The sequence below is a fragment of the Heterocephalus glaber genome, unplaced genomic scaffold (assembly GCF_053883595.1).
Source record: "Heterocephalus glaber isolate CG9 unplaced genomic scaffold, H.glaber_assembly_v1.0 deba00000347, whole genome shotgun sequence".
NCBI classification, from domain to species: domain Eukaryota; kingdom Metazoa; phylum Chordata; class Mammalia; order Rodentia; family Bathyergidae; genus Heterocephalus; species Heterocephalus glaber.
In genome coordinates this window covers 39,104,536-39,128,312 of record NW_028258143.1, presented here as the reverse complement: position 1 = coordinate 39,128,312, position 23,777 = coordinate 39,104,536, and the positions used below count along the sequence as shown (strand labels likewise).

At 40.5% G+C, this 23,777-nt stretch overlaps 1 protein-coding gene across 12 annotated transcripts in view; it reads right to left on the bottom strand.

Moving 5' to 3' along the window:
- Tanc1 (tetratricopeptide repeat, ankyrin repeat and coiled-coil containing 1) overlaps window positions 1-23,777 on the bottom strand; it is a 250,878-nt gene that overhangs the window by 203,586 nt on the left and 23,515 nt on the right. For 4 of the 12 annotated variants that reach the window (XM_004835896.3, XM_021265973.2, XM_087199234.1 and 1 more), the window contains exon 2: window positions 9,095-9,196. The exons of the other annotated variants lie outside the window; for them this stretch is intronic. The gene's annotated coding sequence lies outside the window, so the exon portion shown is untranslated. The remainder of the gene's footprint in view (window positions 1-9,094; window positions 9,197-23,777) is intronic. 12 annotated transcript variants of the gene reach the window in all.

The following is a 23,777-nucleotide window of genomic DNA, read 5'->3' as shown; positions in this document are numbered from 1 at the left end:
GTGGTGGTATCTGTATAAAAAGGGAAAATGTGGACACAGGGACAGACAGGAATAGAGGGAAGACATGAGGAGAAGATACCCACCTCAAGCCAAGGAGAGAGGCTTGCAATGGATCCTGTCCTCACAGGCCTCAGAAAGAACCAAGCCTGCCCATGGACTCTTATTCTCCACAACAGAGAGATGCTAACTTTGCATTGGTAATGCATCCAATTTGTGACACTTTGTACAGCAGCTTTAGCAAAGCAGCTTAGCAACAAAGGTGGCCTCACAATCAGTACAACCTGGTCCTCAGGCCAGGTGCCCAGGTTCCTCTTCTATCAAGTGGACATAGGACAGTCTTCAAGCAAATAAGCATCCCACAAATCCAACGGCTATGCAAGCAATCCTGCACAGTGAGCTTACAGGAGGAAACTCAAACTCTGCCTTCTCCTGCAAAAAATCTCACCACCTCACCAGCATGAGGAACATATAGAATATAGTGCGCCTTGCAAATTTGCCACACTGCTATGAACCCCAGAGGAGTAGGCATAAAACAAAAATACCAAGTTCTCTGCTTATCAGTCAAGAACCAAGAGAAGAAAGAAAAAAAGCTGAACCAACTTTTAAAATAGGACTTTTCCCTTTTCCTGGGACAAATGAGAGTTTGATAAATATTCTTATGCATGCTCTGTGAATTGTGGGTCCATGAGGATGTGTTATTCTTTCTCTTACTCTCTCAGAACACAATTTTACTGCAGAAATATGACATAGCTGCCCTGCTTTGTCCAGCAAACAGAAAACAATATGCCTTAAATATGTTACCTATTTCATCTCTTTAAATACATAATTGATCTCACTATTTTATGCTCTAGTTACCACCCCAAAACAGATTGGAACAAGTTCATATTTCAACTGCTCCTTCAAGTATAAAAGGAGTGATCAGAACAATTAACAAATTATTTTCAGTTTTTCTTGCAGAGTCACTTGCTCACAACCTTCTCTAGTTTCTCTATCATTCATATATATACCACTCACATATCAAAAAGGAAACAATATTTATATAATCTTTCTTTAAAAAATAGAGCTACATATACTATGAGAAACCAACAAGAGAAGAATTTCCCTTTATTTAGAACACTGAGGGAGTAGCTACTTACATTCCCCATAGAAACAGAATTAGAATCCAATGTCAAACAAAAATTAAAAGCTTAAACTTTCCTTTTAAAAAAAAAAGAAACTAGAGCTATATATTTAGGTCATTTTATTTTTAACCACAGCCTAAGTGACCTGAATATACCAACATCCATTCTAAATGACAAGTTTTATAATTCTTATGAATAATTTAGTTGGGCAAATTTGCTTTACTTGTCGTTGACTAAAAACATTGCTTCAGAAATTGACAAGCCAGTTGCCAACAAAAAATTTTGATCTGAGTAGCTTCCATCCCTGTTATGAAAAAATAGTGTGTGAGGGGAAAGCATGACTCTAAAATTGGGTTTCTTGCAGGACAGAAACTTCAATGAGTACAGTAAAAGGGGGCAGTTTTTGTTTACATAGTCTTCTACCTACGCAATGTGATCAATAAATACAATGAAATGTTTAAATTTTTAAAAATGTATTACAGTAAAAGACATTGCTATTATTCCCTCAAATACTCCCCCTTTGCCTTGCCACTTTCTGAAGCAATGCTGAAAGTCCTCTTTCATGAGGGTCTTTAGCTGACCTACCACCTGGGTATCCTGAATCAATTCAACACATTTATCTTTCAGAGTTATTTTTACTTTGGGGAAGGGCCAAAAGTTAAATAGTGCCAGATCCAGTGAATAAGGTGGATGAGGACACACCTTAATGTTTTTTATTTGACAGAAATTGCTATTAAGTGTTTTGAATCTATTCAGGACATCAGGGCAGCCACGAAAAGACACTCACAACAGAGGAACTCCAGAAGTGCTTCATGAAGTGCCAAGAACAACGGGATTTGTATGTTCAAAGTGAGGGGGAGTGTGCTCACTTCGGCAGCACATATACAAAAGTGAGGGGGAGTATTCTGACAAAAATGTGTGGTATATGTCTTTTACTGTAATATTTTCTTATTTAAGCATCCACCAAATTTTTAAATCGCATTCTCCATTAACCATCTCCCCCCAAAACTGGAAATATCAAGGAGTTTTATGGTTCCAAAGGCATATATTCAAAGACACTGCTATTAGTCACATACAGTGTCACCTTTAGAATACTGAGTAAATGAAATATGCCAGAATATTTCACTCTGACTTCTACTAAAATAGAAACCATAGCAGCACAGGCTTTGGCAACAGCAAGCTTAGGGGTTCTGTGTTGTTATTTAAGCCAAGTTCACTTTTACAAAAGCTGGTATCTCAAGCAGAAGAAAGCAATTTATCCAAACGATGTTAGCTTTGGGAACAGAACAGCAGTTATTACTGGAAGTCAAGGGTCTGCCTAGTTCCTACTCCTTTATGAGGAAAGCATCCCTCTAACTCACCATCTGGGTCTCTCCCTTGCTAGAAACCCTAGTGACTTCTTAATCCACAAAGCTTAGGAACAGACATTAGGGACAAGGCCCAGCTCTGCCCTCCTCCTTGCTGAATGCCAACTCCCTCCAGAAGCACACGCTCAAGGCTTGGTAAACCTTCTGGCTATACAAGAGCAGCTTCACAGGAGGAAGCCCTGACAGTCCAGCACTGCCAGTGAGCAAACAGGCAAGTCTGTCTATCATGAAATTTAGTACAGTGTTAGGAAGCTCACTGATGGCTCATACTACGGTTTGAATGTGTCCTCCAAAAGTTCATGCATTAAAAACTTACTTAAACCCCATATTCATATCTTAATGCTATTTGGGAGAAGAAGCCTTTGGGAATTAATTAGGATTAGATAAAGTTGTGAGAGTGGGGCCCCCAGGATGGTATTAGAGACTTTATCAGAAGAGGAAGACAGAGGGCTGGCATACTTGGTTTGTCTTGCCATGTGATGCCCTCTGCCACATTATGATGCAACAAGAAGGCACTCGCCAGATGCCAACCAGTTGTGCACACCTCACTCTTGACTTCTCAGCCTCCAGAACTGTCAAACAAACTTCCGTTCTTTTAAATTACCCAGTCTCAAGTATTTTGTTATTGCAACAGAAAATTATAAACTAACACACACTGAAACCTTTTTTTTTTTTACATTTAAGTCATATTCTCCAGTTTTAGTTCAATGTGTTAAAAAAAAAAAGTACAGTCTGACTGTGTGTCTTCTTTCCTCAGAACTGGTTCAGAATTCAGACATGAAAAACTTGATATCATTTATCATCCCCACCTCAAATCCCAGTAATCAGGAAAAGGAAAAAAAAAAGCATTTCCTATTTAAGATCTTGCTATCTTTAAAAAGCTTATTTTATTTCTAAGTCACCTGTGGGAAAATAGAAGTAAAAAACAGAACAACTGTAATTCCGACAACACCGACTTTTTCATTTTGTTCCAAACTTTCAATGAATTACTACTGTTAGGACCATTTCTCAGTGTAGCCCTGCTCAGCCACTTAGTTCTCAGTAGCTATGCACATGGTCTATTCTACTACTCACCCTCACTTGTAAAATGAAAAGTGTGATATCCCTACCTTATGGGTGTGATTTATAGAGCAAACGAAATAATGAGGAATTAAGGGGATTATGGCACATAAAGCACCTGGAATGTACAAAGTAGGCACTGTTAAATAAATGTTCCCTCCCATCCTCATCTATTCAAATTGGACTTACTCAGCCAGAACCAACAGGGGCTTTAGGAGATTTTTCCAGTAAGTTTTTTTCTCATTTTCAGGTGAGGAAATTAAGATGCAATGTGAAAAAGTGATCTCCCAAACATCATCCATTTTTTTAAAGCTCCTCCTTCATTTCCACAACTACACAGTTCTGAATGTTGTTCCCTTCCCCTATCCTTGAAACAGGATTTTGCAGATTGTCTTCTGTACATCAGAGCCACGTGTTGATACTAAGTCCTTCTTTACTGTACAAAGAATGAGGCCAGGCCCTCTCTGAACCTCCCATTCAAAAGGTGAGGAAGGGCAGGCTTGCACTGTCCCACAGCGTAACACTTCTAGAATCAGCAGGACTTTTCCCTGACTCACTCCTTCAGGGGGTCACCTCACTCAAGGCCACACAGCCACCCCAAATCCTTATTTTATCAGTTTCTACTCTAACTCTGCCACTACGAAGATTTGCCAACTACTGTATCATACTTTCTCAGTTTTTCCTCATCTAAGCAACAAACACATCGGTAAATTAGTTAACAAAAGTGACTAGGTCTTTTTATCAAAAAGTAAGGATAGGAATACTTACTACTAGTATTCTCTGGTAGTACTTATGTCTCTCATTTAAGAAAATTTCTCCAGAACTGAATATTGCCATAGACTAGGACTCCATATAGCCCATCTTCCAAGAAGTTGCTGAAAGAATGCACAGTGACCAGCAGAGGTCCGTATTTGCTATTTCCTTTGGTTCTTTAATATCTGGCCCACCTACTTCCAGAAGAGGCTCTTTTCTTGATTATTATGAAATACTTATGCTAAAAATACCCTAATAACACTTAAATATTTTATCTGTAAATAGTACATAAAATCTCATCACTATTGAAATGCTGTGGAATTCCATATTCTTTTAAGATCTAAGTACATTGTTTTAAATACTCTCAAATAAAATGAAGCTTTGGGCAATCTATCATTTATTTCTCCAGCCTGCTTTCAGTTCTTCAATTAACAATAATTTCAAGCCATGCCTGTAATCCCAGAACTCTGGAGGCTGAGGCAGGAAGTTTGCTGCAAGTTTGAGGTCAGCCCGTGTTACATAGTGAGTTCAAGGTCAGTCTGAATTACATCGTGAGACCTTGTCTCAAAAAAAAAAGCAACAACAATTCGAATTCTACATCTGTCTGAAATTGTCAGCTTTTATTTCAGTAAACTGAGTCCCTAACATCAGCAGCAAACTATAGACCATCAGTTTGCCCAATCCATTGTCCCAGATAAATCCACATTTCTTACCACCAGTTGGTGTGGAAGGCTAAAGGGCTGTGCCATGGAGTCCTGCTACAGAACTCTCCCCAGATAAGCAGAGGATAGCTTACCCCAATAACTTCTATTCATGTGATCTTTTGAACCCATAAATAGGTAAAGAATTTGACAACCTTAGAAAATGTTGGCTGTGGGGAAACTAAGACTAATTTACCAGCAAATAATCCAGAACAAATATTCCACTCCAGGTGTGCTCCTGCCTTTCCAGAGTTCTTGGTCAGCCTCCACCCTGTCTTTCCTCAGTACCTCTATCTACCCACAACTCACCAACCCTAAGTCCAGAAATTTCATCTTTCTTCCACTTTCTCACCCAAATGGTTAACTTGGCTTCTTTACCACTCCATTCAAATTATTCCTTTCAAATAATTGAAATCTTTTAAATTTAAAAGGCATTCTGCATATATTCTGTATAAAGTTTTTTTCCTTCTATTCTAGAGTGTCAAGCATTATCAGTTGAGAGGAAATGGTCTGACAATTTAGTGGGGACACTTTAATCCTCAGGAATTTGGTTCATGATACCTCACCAACATTTTTAGACAGATGGCCAGGGAGAACTTTCTGGTTTTCTCCCCAGTCATCTTACATTCAATCTGCCTGACAGTTTACCTCTGTCTATTTCTCATCCACATACCACTCCAAAAATCAACAAACCCTCCTTCCAAGGGTGCTGTGTTTTTCCTCCTCTAGATTACTGTCTTTCTAAACCAGATGCTTCCTAAGCAGAGGGAGGCAGGTGATCTCTGAGGGTAGGGAAAGGAACTATTAAAATTTCTAATCATGCTTACTTGTCTCATTCTTTTATCTCTATTTTTGTGTATCCTATAAACCAAACACCTCATTACTAAGCAAGCATATGATTATAATTTATAGATGTACAAATGTTGCAGATGTGAGCAAAAAGTATTTTACTGATAGAATTGTTTAAAATCCTACCAAAATAAAATAAAATTTTAAAGTGTTGAAAGAGTACAGGGCTAGCCTGTCTTGGTGGCATGCACCTGTAGTCCCAGCTACTTAGGAGGCTGGGGCAGTCCAGTTCAATAAATTTAGTGTTAAAATATTTATACAAGTTTTTCTTTTCCTGAAGTATGTATACTTTTTTTTAGAGGACTCTAGATTTTCTTGGTATTCTATGAACAATTCCAACTAAAATGTTGTATTCTAGTTGTTTGCATGAGAAAATATCCCATATCCATGTAATATTTCCCCCCATACAAATCTCTTACTAGGGCATATTAGCTACACAGATTGATGCATTTCATTTTGACAGATTTGCACAGGTATATAACTATTAGGTAGTGCTTAGACAGTAATGTTCTTATTACTAAAATCAGACCTCACTCTTGGCTTTCCTAGTATTTATTAAGTATATTTTTAAACTCAAGTCTTCTCTTAAAACAAAATGCCATAGTTAAAAGAAACATTTTTGTCTTTACTTCAAAATTAAAAGTGAGCACTCAAATATCCTTTAAAAAATAAATAACATTCAAGACAAATTTTCAAACACAGCCCATACAAAGTACAGGCACTGTTCTAGGACTCATTTAATCTGCATTATGATTATGAAATATAAAACTATATGACTAATAAAAATTAACTGTAAGAATTAGTACTTCTTAACAGAAAGACATTTTTACTTTTGTATAACTCAAGACTCCTCTAAAACTGTTTTCAATGAGGAGGTTCTAAAGGAAAACTACTATTCTCTTGACTTTCACTTTCTTCATGTACAGATTCTCGAGGAATCAAATTATTACTATGTGCAGCTTTGGACAAGCAGTGCTTCCTCTCAGTTCCTTGGAACCTTTATCCACAGTAAGTTCATTCACTGGTACACTCACAGCACTAGGCACTGTGCTAGGCTGAAGGACACAGTAAGGACAAAACCCTGTTTCCAAGCAGCTGATTAGGTAATTCCAAGAAAGCACAGAAGATAACCAGTCAGTACAATGTTAGCCATTATTATTTCCCAAAATGAAGGGCAAACTTATTTATCATTACCTTTGTCCTATTTTAAAGGCAAATTCCACCTAGTCCCCCATAAACTCTTAGTTGATGAGACTCAATGAGAACATGGCAGCAGTGAGCGCACACACACATCCTCTACCTTTCCTTGTTGTAAAGCTCTATGGATCCAGCCAGACACTGGGCAAAAACAGCACAACCAGGTACCAGGTTCTGAAAACGACTTCTGATGGAGACACGTGCTGTGGATCCACCCAGCACCTTTCAGTGATGTTGATGAAGGTCTAGTTACACCTGGAGGTTACAGCTGACTTGGACTGCAGTGTCGGCTGCAAAATTCAACTACAGTGCAACTTAATCCCCAATGATGCTGTTCCTGGGTTGCCTTACAGGACCTGTCATAAGACATCCTTTTATTTATTTAAAATTATTATATAATCACAGAGCATCCTCTCCATTGTCACAAAAATCACTGCTCAGCCTGCCTTTCTGCCCAGAATTTAAAGTCACCAGAAGGATAATCAAAGAATCCTGCTGAATCCAAACTAAACACATGAAATAAAATGATAACAGGAACTCTCAAGAGACCACTTCCCTTATAAACAGTTTAGATCATCTCACAGACACCTCATTAAATCTAAATATCTGAGACAGCCCTGCACGGTGAGGGGGGCGGGCATGACAAAAACTACTGGTCATCACTGAAGGCAGGACATGCCTTGAGAATTTTACATTACAACCTCAAAAATTTTCCTGAGGAACCAGATATGATCCATTTCCTAACATAAGTATTTCATACCATTCTCCTAAAAAGAAAGAAAATCTGTGGCCAAATAACTGCAGTTTGCTGATCACCTACAAATCCAGGTAGTTGGCCAAGATTTGACCTTACCTGTGGGATTTGCACTGTCAGCATTACAAAAATATTCAGTCCTCTTCCTCCTCTTTCCTGTCTTTACCCATGTGCCTCAATTCAGCATCGGGTGTGCTGACTTCAGACCCAATAGGCATGTGGCTCCCCTCAGGCAGGTCAGGTAGACAGGAAGAGGAAGAGGAAGATGAACAAAGAAGGAACAGGCCGAGCTGCTCCACACTGTCCGCTCCACACTGTCCATACCTCTAGCCCTTCCCACTGCAGGCCTTTGTCTGAAAAGAATCTTCTGGCAACAAGGTGTCCACAGATGGCACCAACTCCCCAACCCTGAGCCTTCATACTTCTTTTCCAACCCCTGCTGGACTTCCCACCAGTTCTATCACAGCGCATACTCAGCCTGGACACAGGAGGACAATCCCTTCCATTGGACTTCTGACCCCTGTAGTCCCACTGCTCCCCGTTCTGACCCAGCCCTCAGCATTTCCCTACCTCAGCCCTTCCTTGTCAACAACCCTCAATCTCCTTGTCCTCCCCCGAAGCCTCTGGAGGCTTCTTTCTGTTGTTCAGTTTCCTAGGGTTTACAGGCAGGGGTGATGGGGGTCAGGATCTGGTAGTGCCCAGCCTCCACCATTTCCCAATGTATAACCTTCAGCAAGTTGCCTAATCTCCTTAAACCTGAGACTCTTCATCTGTACAGTGGGGTTTACCTCATCTCTTAAAGTAAGGATTAAATGAAAACACATGAAAAACACTTAGCAAAAACCCTAGCACACATTCAAGTATTTAGTAAGTGCCCACTTTGTACCAGGAAAAGGTTCTGTAAACAGTAGTGATTATCATTCCCTCATCCTACTGTGTCTTTTTCTGTGTGGTAAAACAGACATAAAATTCACTACTTTAACTATTTTTAAGCAGACAGTTCAGTGACACAAAGCATATTTACACCATACTGCAACCATCACCATCAATCCACAGAACTTTTTCATCTCCTCCCATGGAAGCTCTGGAACCATTAAGCACTAACTCCTCTTCTGGTCATGACAGTCTCACCACCCTGAGGTGCTAACTTAAGTGCAGCTCCAAGCAAGCAGAGAACTGGACATTTCTGCAGCCTGTTTGTCTTCTAACCACAGGTGAAAATTCCCCCTCCTTTGGGGCTCTCACTACTCACAGTCATACCACCTTCTACCCCACTTCTAAGCTGAGACCTACCTATTTTCTGGTAGATTCTCATTCACTGGGAAAGGTGGGGTGAGTCCTGAGATCACAATTTTCTGGACTTTCTCCTGAGAAATCTTACCCAAAAGTCAGCTCCTGAAAGAACAAGGACACAGGAAAATCTAGATTAGAGCCCAACTCCACTGTTTACTGTGTGACCTGGAATAATTTCTTCCAGTCTCTGGGCCTTGGTTGCCTCACATATCAGTGGGGATAACGGCAGTAATACTGTTTGTGGGGCTGTTGAACCGACAGCTCAAAGCACAGCCAGCCTGAGGTCAATAAGTGATGGCAATGTTGCCACTACGGGTGCACTTGCTCCAAACTCCGGCCCCGAGTCTAGCTTATCATTCCCAGGACCACACCTCATAGGGGTCTGGCGCTCATGGTTGATGACCACACTCCTGCCCTCATACTCCTTCTCTCCTGGATCCTCACTTTTTGGTGGCCTTTGAGTGTCCTCTTCTTTTTCATTTCCTGACCTCACAGACCTATGCCAGTCATCAAACTTCCCCCTCTGCCAGCACCCTCAATAAGCTACAGCCTTCTTTGGCCACATCAGGGGACTTAGCACCAGGCTTCAGGACTCAGCTCTTTCTCATCTACACTCCAGGCCCAAAGATCACACAGAGAAGTCGTATCACCGCACAGCAAGATGCCACCGCACTGGAATCCATGGACCCAAAAAGTTCCTCAATAGCCTAAATAAAAGGCTCCTCCCGTACCCCTCAGCATCTGTTGCAACTTTCATCATTAACCTCAATCCTGCTTTAGCAAATGCTTTCTCTTCCCACTTCACCCAGAAAACCAGGCCAAGGTTTGATACAGTAACATCCCAACTTCCTGTCCCATTCTGCCACCTGCAAATTTACCCATATGTACCTCCCCTGGCTTTTCCTTTTCACTGTGATTCCAAACTAACCTTCTCATTGGCCCCTTTTATGGTTGCCTGCTGCACTCCACACTCCATCCACAGTACCCAGACACATCACACTGTTTATAAACCACATGTGCCCGGGCTTTCGGTGTCTCCCTCTGCCTAATCAACTCACCTGGTCTTCCTTAAGATGCAGCTCAAAAATCACCCCCTCCAGAAGCCTTCCCTCACTTTGCAACCTGAGTCCCTAACCCTCCACGCCCTTACATAAAACACACCCTGATTGTCTCTTGCCCCAAGAACAGAGGCTGTATCATCCTCTCAGGGCTTGGCACATTGGTATGCCAGTAACTGATGAATAAATAAACTGGTAAGTAGAGTAGGCTCTTGCTTTCTGCTCTGAAATGTTTTATTAAAAGCATCAATTAAGATTCCTTACCTGTCACTTAAATATGATGCTGTATATTTTCTTCCTCTGATCTAGACAGAAACAGTCCTTCCCCCTGCCCTGACCTTCTCGGAATAAATATTCCTTTGATGAAAGCAAAAACCAGAAACAAAAACACTATTTCCTCCTCATCAAAAACAGAAAACCCAAAGTTGCAAGACAGTTTATAAAAAAGTATATAGCTGGGGGCCGGGGATTTAGCTCAGTGGTTCTGGGGCCTGCCTCCCAAGTAAAAGGTCCTGAGTTCGATCTCCGGTACCAAAAAAAAAAAAAAGTATCTAGCTAACAGTGGCTTAGGTAGGGATAAATGCAGTTGTCAGGCCATAAGAAGAGAAAGGGAAGTTTACTTTGGATGGCTATTTAGGGGAGGCAACAATATTCACAGGCTAAACAAGAAAGCTGACCAAAATAATAAACCTTGAATCTATTTATAAGGTGAAAGAGGAAGAGGAAGAGGAAATGGGTAACTCCAGTGGAAATTTCCTTCCTTTGTCTAGTTTTACTTCTGGTATGGCTACTACACTAACATCTCAATACTAATTTATGACAATTTAATTAATAGGAAATGATTTTGAAGGGCCCCAGGTAGCTGCAGATAGTACCTCAGGGGCCCATCTGTTTAAGGATGAAAACTTAGTGAACACCATTACATCACTCTGACCTTCCTCAGCAACTTCCTATCTGACAAAATCGAGATGTTTGCTTTGTCAACACAGTATTTGTGTTTGTCCCTAGCCTCAGGCATTGGCTCCTGATTAGTTTAAAAATCACTGGGGCCGGGGATTTAGCTCAGTGGTTTCTTCGCCAAGCACAAGGACCCGAGTTCAATCCCTGGTACCAGAAAAATAAAAAAATTTTAAAAAATTAAAAAAATAAAAATCATTATGCACCCAAACTGGGGCTACGGTTAGCAGCTGGAAGGTCCTCCTCTGGGCAAAGTCCCAGCTCTGCAGCCTTCAGGGAGCAACTGCTGTCCTTTCTGCATAGCTGCACACTCTCCTGATGGATGCACTGACCCTCTGCATTCCACCTCTTTCCTCAGGGGACCTCAGCAGAGGGAAGAATGGTGTGCTCAGGTATGTGGCTCTCCCTAGATCAACATTCATGCACTACACATCCCAGCTTCAGCAGCTCCATACTGTTCCCTACCCCATGGCAACCCTTAAGCTGCCCACAGTAAAAGAGGCGCTATTTCCCAGACGCTCACAGACCCCATGATGCCCAGCTCCCACATGTAGAGATCCATATCATCCAAGCACGCTCACCTAACTATGCACACTTTGATAACCTTGGAAAGTGACAACATAACCTACACCCTCTCTCTCTCCTTGACACTCAACAGGACATAAGAACAGACTTGGTGTCCACTGTAAAGTGCCCCAAGGTGCTGGACAGCAACAGTGGAGAGAAGGTAAGAACTACTTTTTAAATACATTTTGTTTTGGTTTTGTTGGAGGAGTGAGATCCATGTGTACTGATGTTTGCAACTTACTTCAAAATATTTTTTAAAACAAGATGGACTGAGGGCCGGGGATTTAGCTCAGTGGTTCCACCACCTGCCTCGCAAGTGCAAGGTCCCAAGTTCAATCAATCCCCAGTGAAAGGGAGGAAGGGAGGAAGGGAGGAAGGGAGGAAGGGAGGAAGGGAGGAAGGGAGGAAGGGAGGAAGGGAGGGAGGGAGGGAGGGAGGGAGGAAAAAAGGCAAGAAAGAAAGAAAAGAAAGAAAGATGGAGTGATAGGTAGATACATAATAAAGCAAAGATGGCAAAATCTTAATTGTAGAATCTAGACAGTGGGTGTGTATGTGTTCACTGTCCATTTCTTTCAACTTCTCTTTATGATTGAATGTTTTCACAATAAAACATAAGGGGAGGAATTTTAGTGCCTTTAAAAAAAATTAGCTACTGGAGACTGGATAAAGAAGATGTGGTTTTTTAATAAAATGGAGTACTACTCAACCATAAAGAATCAGAAACTAGAGACATTTATAGCTAAATGGATACATATTGAGGCCATCCTCTTAAGTGAAATAAATAGGACACATACGTGTAAATACCAAATAGTTTCTCTAGTGTGAGAAACTCAAAGTGTAATTAAGGATACACATGGATGAAATTGCCTAATAACGTATTTCTCAGATTGTGTTTCCATCGCATGTCATATGACTGGATCAAAATTTAAATTAGGGAGAAGTTTGGTTTATGTGGAGTATGCTAGCTAACTGGAGTTTTTTTTCCAGACCACTATTTGTTCAATGTTGGTTTTGAGGATCTTTCTGAAACAAATCGCATCCTCTGGTATCTTGCTGGTGCTTGAGATACTTTTTTAAGTTATATGGAAAAATGTTTAAGTGCTTTTCAGTTTTGTTTTGGTTGAGTTCTACTGTATTTGAATATTATTGTAGGGTTTTTTCCCTTACATTGTTCTTCTTTGAATGGTTTTAATTTTTGTATGTGTGTGTGATAATAAAGTTATTTTAAAAAAAAATTAGCCAGACATGGTGGCAATATGCCTGTAATCCAAGCCCTTGAGTGGCTGAGGCAGGAAGATGTCTCTAGTACAAGGCCAGCCCAAAATACACAGCAAGACCTTGTCTTAAAAAATAAAAAATAAATAAATAAATAAGTATATATGTGTGTGTGTGTGTGTGTGTGTGTGTGTATGTGCACTCCACACTTCATTTAATGTCACTAGGCTTACACTAATGTCCTTTTTCTGTTTCAGGATCACACTTTGTAATTACTTATACAGCTCCTTGGTTTCCTCTAGTCTGTTAAGAGTTTCTCAGTCTTTCCTTGTTTTTCATGACTGTGGTGGATTGACTAATGGTCAACGTGTATCACCCAGCTGAACTGAATCAGCATGGTCTGGGGATGGAGGATCCACCAGAAGACTGTTACCAATAGCCATAAAAGAGAATTGGAAGGGAAGATCTTGGCTTGTTGATTTACCAGAAGTTTGCTGCGGATGGTTTTCCTGATGCAAATTAGGCTGTTCTTGGAGGAAGAGGGGCTCGGGACCTCGCCGTCACTGGGAATGGCTGCTGTTTTCATCAAGGGAGCTCTGATCTTCTCCATGAACATCACTTCCTGGATCCAATGTGGATCCACCTTGGTCACAGAAATCCTTCATCTCACCAGCACAGATTTTCTGGCTTCCACCACTGCTCTTTGGGCCTTTCAGATGTAGATCCTCAACATGCACAAGCATGAGACATTCCTGTGGGCTTTAGGCCACTAGTTGGACTGGAGGAGGACATTGCCTTGGACTCTAGGCCTTCAGCTGGACTTGTGTGGGAAACTTCTGGGATCTAGGCCCTCAGTTGAATCCTTTGGGCTTCTAGTGTGTGGTTAATCTCTTGCACTCCTTTGCATTTAAATCTTTGGGTAATTACCATAAAATAACATTATAAGTTATGTGTCCTGTATTTAATGTATTCCCTTGCCGAATCCTTCTGACTACAATAATAACCTTAAACGTTCTGAAGACCACTGGGCCAGTATTTTGTAAAATGTTCCTAAATGGAGATTTGCTTGATGTTTTTCTAATGATTACACTGGGGTTGTGGGCTTGGAGGGAGACCACAGAGGTAAAGTGTCCTCCTCATGACTACATGCTGTCACCAAGAGGTGCTGCTTGTCAGACTGACTTTGATTGCTTGGTTGAGGTACGATTTGTTAAGTTTCTCACTTCCCATAAAGTATCCTTTAGAAGTGAGTCATTAAATTCAGCCCACACTCCAGGAAAAAGGTAAAGCCTAGCTCCTGAAAGGAAAACTTTTCTACATAAATTATTTGGAATTCATTGATAAAGAGCATGCCTCTTATTCTTTACAGTAGAAAATGAATTAAAGAGTTTGGATTATAATGCAGTACATCATTTTGTTGCTCAAATTAGTCCAGCTTTGGCTATTAAGAACTCCTTGATGTTAGCTCCTATGTCCTTCTGACATGCCCACATTCTTCGTTTTTTGAGCATTTCCTTATCTTCAATCCAAGATACTCCAGATATGTTGTTATCATTTCTCCAAAGAGTCCTAGTTATTGTTATTGGAGAATGGTATTCTATGCTTGTTACCCTCTCAGCGGACAGATGGAAGAAACACCCGTATGTATATCAACCTAGTTATGCGCTTAAAAAATTACTTCTGTGTCAATACTAAGCTAAATCTAAGCTTACACTGATGTCTCTCATTCTTATTCCATAACACATAGTTCATTCTGGCCTTCTTCCATTGCTTACTTGGAACTTCCCTCCTATCATCCACTATCTCTTAACTCTGCTTCACCCCCCAGTATACTGTTAAAGCAGTTTCAGAACTGCTAATCCATGACCCCTGATAAACTTTACCAACTAGAGTACAGTGTGTCCGTACAGCTTCTTCTGTCTTTGGACTTACAGTCAAAACACCATTTTCCAAAGCTAACATGGTCCATGCTTTGTGCCCACTCTCTTCAGTGGCAATGTCATAAGTTGTAGGTAGATTTTTTTTTCCACAGTTCACATCTCACTACCCACACCACTCCACACACATGCACAGGTACAGCTACTGATGAATGTCTTTTTCATTTGAATATATTACAATCCTTTAGTGCCTAACTTATTTAAATTATTTGCTTAAATACCACCACTTGCTATTGGTATACACATTCTACTTTATCCCTAAGACTATAATACTTACATCTGAGGGTACCCTCATGACACTTAGCTCAGTTCTGTACCACTTTGATTGCTTAGATGCTTATAAGATAAACAGATTTGACAAACTTGTCTTTTTAAAAACTACCGTGTTAATGGGCTGGGGATTTAGCTCAGTGCTTCTACCATCTGCCTTGCAAGCACAAGGTCCCAAGTTCGATCCCCGGTACAAAAAAAAACTACTATGTTAATTTAACATGGTTTAATTGCTACAAGTCATTCAATAAAACTAGGACAATGTTCACTGCAGTGTTATTTAAAATTCAGACGTAATCAAAAAATTATGTTATACCTAGCAGGCTGAAAAATGAATTATATACAATAATTAGAAATCATTTCAAGGATAAATATTGGTATAAAATAATATACACCATGCATGTATGCAAAAATATCAAGCTACAAAACAAAAAGAATGACGTATTATTTAACATGTCTGTGAAAAGAAAAACACAAAAAGGACACAAAAAGGACCACATACCAGGTTAATTTTAAATTCCTTGTTTTCTTCTCTTTTAATTAAAATTAAAAGGGAGGATTAACTTCAGGATCTGCCTGACCTCCAAAAGATTTGATAACACTCAAGTGGCTGACAATCAGGAGAATATTTTCAAAGATTAACATTTTTACATTGGAATTTACACTCCATTCCTACAAAAAGTGCTTTGTGTTGGGTGTGACGGTACACACCTGTAATCCCAGCACTAGGGAAGGTAAGGCAGGAAGATCACAAGCTCCAGGCCAAACTGGGCTACATACCGAGTTCAAGGCCAGCATGATAGACCTTATCTCAAAAAAAAAAAAAAAAAAAAAGTGCTTTGTAACAAGAACAACACAAGCTTATGGTAACCATGGAAGACACTGAAAAGCTCAATGGTGATAATGGCCAACTTTCCCTTTGTGGTAATTTTCAATATACAATATTGGGCTCCCTAGCCAGCCACCTCCACAACCAGATCACACAGCTCACACACATGTAAATACAGCAAGCTAGAGAGCTTTATACAGACACTGTGGCAGCTCAGCCAGGTATTCCTCCTCATAAGTTTAAGGGCTTGGAAAGAACTAGTCTTTATTGAACTATACGAGGAAATCATATCTCATATATGCTGTTTCCCTCAATCCTTATACCACTAAAGAAAGGATTAGCCATAAAAGGCCACTTAGTTTAGAAACAGAAACATTTTAACTCACGACTCTTCCCTTCAAGCCTGTCATCTCTCCACTTGGAGTGTGTCTTTGTCACTTTCCCTGTGGCTGAGACAAAATACCCAACACCCACAATTTAAAGGAGGAGAGATTTAGTTTGGTTCATGCTATTAGTCCATGGTTGGCTGGCTCTAAGGCAGGATGACATGGCAGAGGGGCACTGCAAAAGAAAACCTGCTCTTGTCATGGCAGCCAGGAAGCAGAAAAGAAATGGAAGGGCTAAGAAAGGAGATAAAGCCTTCCAGGCCACAACCCCAGTGACCCAATTTCTTGGAACAGACTCCACTTCCCAACAGTAAACCATAACCCAATCACTGCCCCCATCATCCAAATATTTTCCAAACCTTGAGGCTTTGGCGGCCATTTTTGACCAAAACTGTAACATTCCACCCCAGTCCCCAAAAGGCTCATGTTCATCTCTTCAAACAAAATGCATTTAGTCCAGCTCTACAAATTGCCAAAATCTCAAGAGTTCCAGCACTGCAGAAATGTCCAAGTCCAAAGTCTCCTGAGACAAGGCAAACTCTTAGCTGTGAGTCCCTATTTAAAATAAAAAATAAAGTTAAATATTGGCAATGGCATAGGATAAACATTCCCATTCCAAAAGGAGGAAGACAGGGATAGAAAAGAATGAGACCAAAGCAAGATGGAAACCTAACACAGCAAGTATTAAATCCTACAGCTCTATGTCCAGACCCCATTGCAAGGTGTGGTGAGATTTGAACTCTAAAGGACCCGAGCAGCCTCATCCCTCTCATGGCTTTTCTCATAAACTGACTTTGCTTACTCCTTGTGACTTTCCTCGGATATTCCACATTCCTGGCTTCTCCAACTTTCTGGGTTCTCCACTTCACTTTTGGCTTCACTCTTATGCTTTCCCATACTGCCCTCTCAAGGGCACACTGCCTGGCCTTCCAAGTTTTCTTCTGAATTCTGGGTAGTAACCTCCCTGACCCCACAACTCTTCTTCTTTGCATGCCTATAAAATTGGCTTCATAGGGGCTAGGGATTTAGCTCAGTGGTGCCAGGTCTGCCTCGAAAGTACAAGATCCTGAATTCAATCCAAAAAAAAAAAAATAGCATCATTTATGTAAGCCAAGATCCACCACTAGCTCAAGCAGTAGCCAGGCCCCTTGAATCACAGCTGCAGAGACCTCTGACCTACTGGATGGCTGAACACTAGGAACCAAATCCTGGCGAACCAATTCCTCAGGCAGACCTTCTTGAGCAGAGTGCTCTGGAACTCTCTTATCAAAGCAGTCTTACGGCCTTGCACCCTTGACCCTAAAAAGGAAGGAGACTTGCTCATTTCTGACACCCCTTCGAGAAATTTTTCCTATTGTCCTTTCCAAAGGCTTCTTTTTAATTCTAGTCATTTTAGCAACCAAGCTCTTCTCTACTCCATCTTTGCAGGCACTTTTTGACAAAATTGAAAACTTTTCAAATAGGCTTTTTGCTCCTGTTTCTCCCAGGTTTTGCTTAAAAGCAGCAAACAGTAACCATGCTACAGATTGACTGTGGAGCTGCTTTGAAATCTCCTCTGCTAGACCTATTAGTCCACTGCCATCAGTCTCCTGTAAAATCTCAGAACATGAGCAAAATGTAGAAAAATTTTATCCCACAGCATAACAGACACAGCCTGAAGTTCAATTGCCATCAGGGTCCTTGTTCCCAACTGAAATTTCCTGAGCTTGGTCTTTACCATCTGCATTTTCATTAGCTCTTCTGATCTCTGACCAGAATCTCCCATCAAGCTGGGTTACAGCATTCTAGGGTTGCTTTGCCAGGTAGCATTTCCAAACCTTTCCAAACTCCTCCTCAAACCAGTTCCTGGGCTTCTAAACCATATGGTCAAGTAGACTCATAGCAACAACTCCACTTCTCTGGTACAAAAGTCTGTCTCAATCATTTTATCACTGAAACAAAATACTTGACTCCCACAACTTAAACGAGGAAAGGTTTATTTTGGCTCACATTTTTAGTCCATAGCTGGCTGTCTCCAAGGCAGCACATCATGGCAGAGGGGCACTGAAGAAAAAAACCTACTCACATCATGGCAGCCAGGAAGCAGAGAAAGAGAAGGGAAGAGCTGGAGAGAGAGATAAACCTTTTCAGGTCACGTCCCAGTGACCTGACTCCTCAACAGCAAGCCAGCTAGACCACCCCATAATCCAATCACCTCCCAAAAACATGAGGCTTTGGAGCCATTTTATAACTAAACCATAACAGAATGGCTTTATATGTTTCAACAAACTCAAAAGCAGGCTTAAACATACCTTTAGTATCACCGGTTAAAAAAAGAAATCTGACTGTAATCACAGTACTAGAGGCTGAAGTAGGAGGATCACGACAAATCTGAGGGGAGCCTGGGCTATATAGTGAGTTCAAGGCCACCCTGAATTCTATAGTGAGACCATGTCTCAAGAAATTAAAAAAAGAGAGAAAGAAATCTGAGTCAGGCCTGGCGGCCCAAGCCTGTAATCCAAGAAGCCCTCTGAGAAGATCACTCAAGTTTGAGTCTGGGTGACTTAGGGAGACCCTGTCATAAAATTAGGGTGGATAGCTCTGTGCAAAGGCTCTGAGTTTAATCCCCAGTACTACAAAAAGGAAGGAAAGAAGGAAAGAAAGGAAGAGGGGGAGGGGAAGGGGAAGGATGGAAAATAAATCTGATCAATTTTCTTCAAGTAGTAGTTATTTTTAAAAAATAATTTATACATGATGCCAAGATTTCCACTTTAAAATCTGAAGCATATTTTCAAGTCCCAATGAGTAAAGACCACTTATGATTTTGCAAAATACTAGAACATCCACAAATAAATCAACTTGATCACCATATTGTAAGTTTAAGAACTGCCAATCTATGCTATAGATTTGGAGCAACAGGGAAAGGCATCTTCTGTTGTGCTGTTCAGTGGTAAAACAGCAAGTTGCAGAAGAGTACGTACAGAAAGGAGTCTCCCCTTCTCCAGTTCTACCGTCTGTGGTTTCAAATGCCTACTGTCAACTATGGTCTGAAAGTATTGGTATTTGCCAAGATTCTTTCACGAGAGAAAGACCAGATTCATGTAACTTTTATTACAGGGTATTGTTATAATTGTTTTATTATTGTTGTTAATCTACTACTGTGCCTAATTTATACATTTTATCATAAGTGTGTATAAGAAAAATAGTATATACAGGCTTTGCTACTGTTTGAGGTTTTAGGCCTCCCCTGGGGCTCTTGGAACAATCCTTTATGGTTAAGGAAGGACTGCTGTACGATGTAGTCGCATTTATGCTTTCCCCCCAAAGTATATATTGTATCTCTATTTGACACATTTACTATATGCCAGGTTCTAAGCTAGGCCCATTTGTGGAGAAATGTTTGAAACATCTTTAGGCTGTAGGATTGAACAATTTTCTTCTAAAAGTTATTTATGCTATTTTTTCATTATTTATGTATTTTATAATTTATATTTTTTAAAGATTTTACTGTCTTAAAAAATAAATATTAACTTTCTTCTACTCCTAAATTGCAGTGCTTAAACTTTCTTTTTAGGGGCTGGGGATTTAGCTCAGTGATTCCGCTGCCTGCCTCGCAAGCACAAGGTCCCAAGTTTGATCCCCTGTACCAAAAAAAAAAAAAACTGCAGATCTAAAATATGAAGTTTCTTATAATAAGATCTCAAACTGAGACAGACATCTGTCTAGATTGATTTTCTTCTCAGTGAAGAGTAATTTAGTTTATATTTTAAAACTTTATCACTCTCTTCCTCTCTACATCCTTTCTCCTCCCTTTCCACCTAGAAGAAGCCCCAGCTTCTATTCTGTAGCTCAGGATGCTCTGACACTTCCAGTATCACATTTTGTAGGACTCCCAAGAGTATATGTATATATAATTAAATAAGCTTTTTCCCTGTTATTTTGTCTTGTGTCAACTTAATTCTTAGCTCAGCCAAAGCACCCAGAAGGGTAGAAGGAAGCCGCTTTACTTTCCCTGCCCTGTCACACACATACTGCAGACTTCTGCTCAGCACAATCATTCACACACAGGATGCTCTTGTGCTATTTGTAAGGAGTAAAAACATTCAGGATAAAAAGATAGTGTCTTCTCTTCATACAAACTAGAAGAGGGCTTTGGAAATTAATTGTTTCAAAAAATTTTAAAAGAAAGGGGTTTTTTTTGGTACGAGGGATCCCGAGTTCAATACCCAGTACCAAAAAATATTTGCTGAGACTCTTCTTTGTGCCCTGATTCCAATGACAAAAAAGGTCACCCTAGCCCCAAGACTTATGCTGACCAGCAGTGCAGAAAACAAACATAGGTATGACAGAAAGCACATGAGCACAAGGCCCAAATGAAACACAGTAAAGCAATCATGCTGTTCCAGGAGATAGCAGCTATACAGGGCACTCAAGAGAATGACTACACAACACCCAGAGAGATGTATAAAATCATATTAAACAAAAAGTCTGTAATTCACAAATAGTTACAATCACATTTTTAAAGCCATATGCAAAGAACAGAAGGGGAATAAAATCATGGTTGCTGCATTAAATACCTAATATTATTCTTTTTTCCCCTTTACAGAGCATCATTTAACATTTATAATCCTTAAAATAATTTAATTGCTAAAAGCACAGATGGAGGCATGATTCTGATGGAAATAATGTATGTGAAAAGTGGAAACTCTTAAAAGGCCCCATGAATGATGTTATTGTCAGAGTATGACATAACCTAAAAGAATTCATAACCTCATTACTGTACCACAGCACAGGTTATTTTTATGTTCTGCCTCTTGGTTTCCTGCTTACCTGATAATGTACAACATTAATCACTTCTTTACAGTATTTTCTTGAAAAGAAGTTTTAAAGCATGATTGTGAAAAAATGTCTAAGCACTATAGAAAGATCCGCAACAAAAAGCAAGACTTTCTTCTATCCAAGACCCTTTTTGTTTTCTATCTTAGCAAATTCTGTATCTCCCATACCTTAATTGGCAACTTACAGGAATCATTAACATTTCATCAGTGACAGTGCATTGAAGATATTCAACCCTGACTTCTTTTTCATTGAGCTTCAAAAGCCTATGGCCAACATTAAAGTATTTGTTGAAAATGCTTAGATTTCTGCAGGTACCTCAATGTCACATGAACCAAACTCCTGGTCCTCCTGGAAAGAAGAAGCTAATCCTACTCCTATATCTTCCCTACCAATCTGGTTTCACTATTTACCATTTCTTACACTGGAAATTTTTTTTTTAAAGGCAAGATCTTGATACGTAACACAGGCTGGCCTTGAACTCACTATGTAGCCCAGGCTGGCCTCAAATACCCAGTGATCCTCTTGCTTCACCCTGCCAAGTGCTAGGATTACAAGCATGCACCACCATACTCAGCTCTTAGACTGGAATCTTGAAGAGTATTCTAGACTCCTTTTCATCCCTCTCTATAACTTATCAATTATTGCTACAGATTTTGCCTTTTCATATTCCTCTCTCCATCCTTCTCACTCCTACCCAAGGTCGAGTCATAATCTCAACTGCAGAAGAGTCTAGCTCTTTTCTGCCTCCCTTCTACACTTTCTAAATCCATACCCATTCCCACCAATCACCAAGGTAAAGGCAGATGTGTCTCTCTCCTATTTAAAACCCATTAGTGATTCCATCACCTACAGGTCCACAAGGCCTACCCGTAACTTCATACTCTGCAGGCTGCCTTGGCTCATTTCCCAGGACGGCCTGCTTCCTGCATTCCACCCAGCCAACCCTGGCTGGGCACAATTCTGAACATTCTCATCCATCACTCACGCTGTTGGTTTCCCTATACCCATCCCACCTTGCCTGCTTTAGTTAATTCTTAGTCAATCCTTCAAGAGAAGGATTAGGCATAACCTCCTCTTGGAAGGAAAAGATCTTCCAACCCTCAGGGCACAGGAAATGTGCCTGTGCTCTGGTCCTGTCTCAGCCTAGGCCTTGGCAGTTAATCTCCTCGTGGTGAATTTGTATGTGTCAGACTTGCTGGCTGGATTTTAAATTCTTCCAGAACAGAAACCACATCTTATTCATCTAACTACCAGAGTTTCATAAAACTTAATATCCATTGACTCAAATAAGAAGAGAACTTCCAAACACCTACTGTATGTCAAACTATATTCTGGATGTACTGTACAAATTATCTTGCTGAGTACAACGATCTTCGCTTTACAGATGAAGAAACTGAGGCCCTGAAGCTTAGCACTTCAGCAACAGCATTAGGGGACAGCTGAAATTTGAAACCAAATCCACTTCATTCCAGAATCACTGTTCTTTCCAAAATCCCATTCCCATGCATGATTTTGTTTTTGTGGTAATGGTGGTGGTTTTGTTTTGGTTTTTGTTTTGTTGTTCTGGGGACAAGGCCTTCACAGTGAGCAACAACCTAGCCCCTTTTTTCATTTTTCATTCTTAGTTCTTACTAAGTTACTAAGTTGCTCAGGCGGGGCTCAAACTTGTGATCTTCCTGCCTTCAGCCTCCCAGAGTGCTAGGACTCATGCATGCGTTGATGTAGAAAGTTAAGTAAGGAGGTCAAATATGCAGTGCCTGAGGATACAACATCTTTCTGACGTTGACAATTTATTACTGTCCATAATAATTGTGAATAACCATTATGGACAATCCAAAGATACTATCATGTCCCAAAAACAGTTAATCAAAAGCAATCTAGAATGTAGGACTAAGTTTCAGAAAAACAAAGAGTATCATAAATAAATTTTGCAAAAAGTATCCACAAATCTGTATTCAGCACACCAGGCAGTACCTTCAAGGAGACATTCAAAATCAAGAGGGCAAACAGTCTCAGTCAGACATGGTAGTGTGGTGCAAGCCTATGATCCAGCACTCTGGGAGCGATTTTTATTTAAACAGCTGAGGATGTAGCTCAGTGCAAAGGCCCAGGGTTTAATCCCCAGTAGCAAAAAAGGAAAGGGGATAGGAGGGCACCATTCTCAAGCACTTGCAATGGCCCTGCTTAATTCTATCAGTTTGCTTTCCCTATGAATAGTCTGCTAGGTCCCCATGTCCCAAATTTCTCTCTCCACCCACACCCAACTCCATAGTATCTACAGCGCCCATACCACTCACTAAAACTGACCTCTGGACCAGGGCCCTTAGAGGATTTAAAAGTAGATAGATGAGAGGCCCGGGATTTAGCTCAGTGGTTCCACCGCCTGACCCCCAAGCACAAGGACCCGAGTTCAATCCCCAGCACCAAAAATTAAAAAAAAAACAAAAGTAGATAGATGAGTTCTGGACAGAAGCCTATGGAAGCCTACAGTGGGGGTTGGAAGAGGAGAAGCAGAAGGGCAACACCATAGTGGGGAGGTTTGGGGTAAACTGTTAGCCTTCTATGAATCCTGGGGGGATAAGAAAATGCATCTCCAAAATGAAGGGAGTGAGAATTCTTGCTGTCTTAAGGCCTTTATGAAAATTA